The sequence below is a fragment of the Simochromis diagramma genome, unplaced genomic scaffold (genome assembly GCF_900408965.1).
Source record: "Simochromis diagramma unplaced genomic scaffold, fSimDia1.1 OVJJ01000435.1, whole genome shotgun sequence".
Taxonomy (NCBI): Eukaryota; Metazoa; Chordata; class Actinopteri; order Cichliformes; family Cichlidae; genus Simochromis; species Simochromis diagramma.
Genome location: NW_024386864.1, coordinates 199,322 through 204,332, shown reverse-complemented (window position 1 = coordinate 204,332; position 5,011 = coordinate 199,322). Strand labels below are relative to the sequence as shown.

Genomic DNA, 5,011 nt, shown 5'->3' with positions numbered 1-5,011 from the left:
TCAGAGTGTGTGCTGGATAATCCGGCCCAGGATGAGGCCAAACTGACATGGGATGAAATGTCTGTCACATAATTGAGCTTAGTGTAGTTTCATTTCTGCACAATTTATAAACAACCAAAACTTTGTTCTATCTTTTCTATGTTATACTGTAGACTTTCTTTGGTACTGTGTCCAAAAGGAGCAGCTTTTACTTTGAAGGGGAGGCGTCTCTCTTTCCTATTCAGGTTGGATGATGGAAGCAAATGAGTGTGTGATGTTCTTTCAGTGTTGCACTTTGTAGATGCTCCCTGAGCACTGGTCTCACAGCCAGCTGCACATAGAGACCAGTGTTGTTAGTCCAGGTCAGAAGATGACTTGTTGGAATGAAAATGAGCTTGTAGTTTGTCTGCTTTAATAATGTGACTGGAAAAAGGTGTTGGACTTCAAATATGTCCATTTCTTTCACACTTCACCTTTAAAAGTGAAGCCTTGTGGTTCCTGGAAGGAAAAACACGACTTTTTCAAGTCTTTGTCCTGTTTTTATGATAAATGTATGACTTTAATGTGAAACATTCAGAGTTTTTTCTCTTGTTGTGTTTGTTTGAAGCTGCTTCCTGTTGGCTTCAGCTGTTTGGAGTTTCCATTTTCTAAACTTCTACATTCTGAACCTTCTTCAGCTCTGAACAGATGATGAAACACTGAATGATTTCAAGCTCACACTTTGTCTAATAAACTTACATCTTTCATTCTTTATACAGATTGTGGGGCTGTTGTTTGTCAGAGATCAGCTGTGATTATCTGGCAGCAGCACTGAAGTCCAACCCCTCCCATCTGAGAGAGCTGGACCTGAGCAGGAACAACAAGCTGCAGGATTCAGGAGTGAAGCATCTGTGTGGTTTCCTGGAGAGTCCAGGATGTGGACTTGAAACTCTGAGGTCAGTCAGCATGTTTTAGTTGTGCTGAGATGAATATGATGTGAAAGTTGTGCTGACACTAAACTGCAGACATCAGGCTGATATTATACTGATCCCCACTGAGGATCTTCATGGTAAAGTCTGTTTTCTTCTTCTCTGGTTTAGTCCATTGACTGCAGCAGAACAATGTTCACATTTCAAACAGTGAGACTCAACGTATGGCCCGCGGCCCACACGCGGCCTGCCCTCCTTTCCTGATTCAGAGAGAGGGGACCCTGATTAACTGTGTAGTGTTCTTCCTCACAGTTCTAAGTATCAGACACAACAATGAATAATCCACAGCTGACTGTCTTTAGCAGATCAAAGGTCACGGCACACAGCAGACAGTGGGAAATATTATAATTCTGATCATTTATCAGCACATATCCATATGTATAAAAACAAAGCTGACACTGTGAGACTTGATCAGAGGTGTGATCATCACAGCAGAGGCCTTTGTGTCAAAGTCACTGAGGATCAAACAGAAACACATGAAGCAGATTTTCCTGTTCTGGCTTTTTATAGCAGATAACCTTCAAAATATTCTGCAGTCCATCAAAAACTGAAGCAAACCATGAATCAACATGTGAACATGAGCTGATGCTGCTGAAGTGAAGCAAAGTTACAGAGGTTTGATTACAGACACAGCTGAGAGTTTGTAATCTGTCATCATTTTAAAAGGTTTAAATTTCTTCAGTATTGAACAGCAGAAATGAGGCTTTGTTTTGGAGGCCGACAGCAGTGAACACAACAGCAGACTGGTGCGTAATAAGCAGTGAATAATGCAGGAAACAGATTTTTGAAGGTAAACTGTTCTTGAAGTACACTGAGAGAGAGAGAGCTGTGCAGGAAGTAAACGTCAAAGTCAGAGAGAATTCATGACGATGTTCATCAAACGTAAAGCGTAGTTTGGATCTTCTTCTGCTGCTGGTTCAGTCAGTTTTGGTTGGAGACAGATGAAACCTGCAGCTTCAGGATCTGTGAGCTGTCCACTTTCAGCCCCGACGGCGTGTCCGTGTACGTGCCGTCGAGTGAACGATCCACGCTCTGCGTTTCCATCTTTGTGTGTTTAGCTGCTCTCATTTACTGTTTTGTCTGTTTGCTTGTTGTTGAAATACTTTTGGGAGCTTTAACCTGAGATTCTGGCAAAATACATTTATATTAAAAATCGATTCAGGATTGAATGAATCAACATCGCTTTATTCAAAGTAAAACCATTTAAATAGGAAAATCCATTTTTTTACACCCGCCTCTAATGCTGGGTAATGTCAGCTGGTCCATGTGCAGCTGGCTGTGAGGCTCAGGGAGCGTCTACAAAGTGCAACACTGAAAGAACATCATCCATAAATATTGAGTAATAACTGGACTCTCATACAGCGAGACTCAAATGCCTTTAAACATCAGCTTATCCTGCTGATCCAAGTCCAACACTGAATTTCTAAAAACATGTTTGTCAATCATTTTGTTTGGTTTCTGAGGAAAATGATTCAATAACTTGCTGCTAATACACAACATTTCATCATATTTCCTCATAACCCTCTTTTGTCTGACCATTTGATCCCATTTGAATTTGCAATAAAGGATCCACAGAGTTTGGTGACAATAATGACAGTAGATGTTTGTGTGGAAGTGCTGGAAGCAAATGAGTGTGTGATGTTCTTTCAGTGTTGCACTTTGTAGACGCTCCCTGAGCACTGGTCTCACAGCCAGCTGCACATAGAGACCAGTGTTGTTAGTCCAGGTCAGAAGATGACTTGTTGGAATGAAAATGAGCTTGTAGTTTGTCTGCTTTAATAATGTGACTGGAAAAAGGTGTTGGACTTCAAATATGTCCATTTCTTTCACACTTCACCTTTAAAAGTGAAGCCTTGTGGTTCCTGGAAGGAAAAACACAACTTTTTCAAGTCTTTGTCCTGTTTTTATGATAAATGTACGACTTTAATGTGAAACATTCAGAGTTTTTTCTCTTGTTGTGTTTGTTTGAAGCTGCTTCCTGTTGGCTTCAGCTGTTTGGAGTTTCCATTTTCTAAACTTCTACATTCTGAACCTTCTTCAGCTCTGAACAGATGATGAAACACTGAATGTTGGGAGAAAACTCTGCAAAAAACCCAGGAAAAATAAAGACACAATGAGACAAAGTTACTTTCTTTATCAAACGTGTACACAGGTGAGCTGCGAAGAACAACTCACACCATGCACAGTGGGTTGGCAATTTTTATAGGCACAGAGCACAGAGACAGTGAGAACAGGATAAGAAAATAATAAACAGATAAAATAAACAACTCCATATATGGTGCTAGTCTCGTCAGCAGAGAGCTGGGAGAGATAAAACAATCTAAAACAATATGTCCCAGAAACAATATGTCTTTGCTGGGAAAGTCTAAAAGACACTTCTACACTAATCTAAACACAGACAAAGGGTATCTTTGCACATTTAAAAGAAGGTAAAGAAACATAGAATCCTTTTTCCTCTAACATATTCCCTCCTGTTTTAACTTATTTTAAATGTGTACAACAATTGTCTGCAATATTAAGTATCTGTAGCAATTTTTAATTCTTCAAATGTCAGCATAGTAGAAGTGTAAATCATGTGATAAAATATAATAAAAGAAACAATAAAAGTAATATTCAAGGGAAAATAATAAAACTAAAACTACAACAAATAAAAGAATAATAAAAAAAGAATATAAACCTTATGTTGTACCTGCATAAACTACTAATGTGTTAATCAGTGCATGATCACTTGACAAGTCATTTTTAATCACCACGTCATTTATTAGCAGCTATTACAAGTTCTCCTCTAACAGAATTGCAACGGGATGCTGTTCTTCTTGAGGCACGGCAACATAACCAGTCATTGTAGTTGTTATCATCTTTGAAATCATTACTCTTAGACATGGCACCACACACAACACCAACATGAGCAGTGCCACCATGATGAAACCTAGAAAGACAAACGGCTTTGCTGCAGCAGCCAACCACGAGCCGCCAAATAACCAGTCCAGCCAGTCCAGCCAGCCTTGTGGTGTAGCTGCAGTGAGACAGTGAGAACAGGATAAGAAAATAATAAACAGATAAAATAAACAACTCCATATATGGTGCTAGTCTCGTCAGCAGAGAGCTGGGAGAGATAAAACAATCTAAAACAATATGTCTTTGCTGGGAAAGTCTAAAAGACACTTCTACACTAATCTAAACACAGACAAAGGGTATCTTTGCACATTTAAAAGAAGGTAAAGAAACATAGAATCATTTTTCCTCTAACACTGAATGATTTCAAGCTCACACTTTGTCTAATAAACTTACATCTTTTATTCTTTATACAGATTGTGGTGCTGTGGTTTGTCAGAGATCAGCTGTGATTTTCTGGCAGCAGCACTGAAGTTCAACCCCTCCCATCTGAGACAGCTGGACCTGAGCAGGAACAACAAGCTGCAGGATTCAGGAGTGAAGCATCTGTGTGGTTTCCTGGAGAGTCCAGGATGTGGACTTGAAACTCTGAGGTCAGTCAGCATGTTTTAGTTGTGCTGAGATGAATATGATGTGAAAGTTGTGCTGACACTAAACTGCAGACATCAGGCTGATATTATACTGATCCACACTGAGGATCTTCATGGTAAAGTCTGTTTTCTTCTTCTCTGGTTTAGTCCATTGACTGCAGCAGAACAATGTTCACATTTCAAACAGTGAGACTCAACGTATGGCCCGCGGCCCACACGCGGCCTGCCGTGTTTGGGCCTTCCCTGATTCAGAGAGAGGGGACCCTGATTAACTGTGTAGTGTTCTTCCTCACAGTTCTAAGTATCAGACACAACAATGAATAATCCACAGCTGACTGTCTTTAGCAGGTCAAAGGTCACGGCACACAGCAGACAGTGGGAAATATTATAATTCTGATCATTTATCAGCACATATCCATATGTATAAAAACAAAGCTGACACTGTGAGACTTGATCAGAGGTGTGATCATCACAGCAGAGGCCTTTGTGTCAAAGTCACTGAGGATCAAACAGAAACTGTCACGGTTCTGGGTCTGTTGGACCCAGTATTTTGAGTTTATTGTGTTTTGATTTAAGTTT

General features: G+C 40.0%; 1 long non-coding RNA gene across 1 annotated transcript; it reads left to right on the top strand.

Moving 5' to 3' along the window:
• The first annotated feature begins 864 nt into the window (after nt 1–864).
• On the top strand, nt 865–1,420 carry LOC120733289. The gene is made up of 2 exons (XR_005695779.1): nt 865–914; nt 1,059–1,420. It is a non-coding gene; the product is annotated as an uncharacterized LOC120733289 (long non-coding RNA).
• Nucleotides 1,421–5,011: the final 3,591 nt, after the last annotated feature.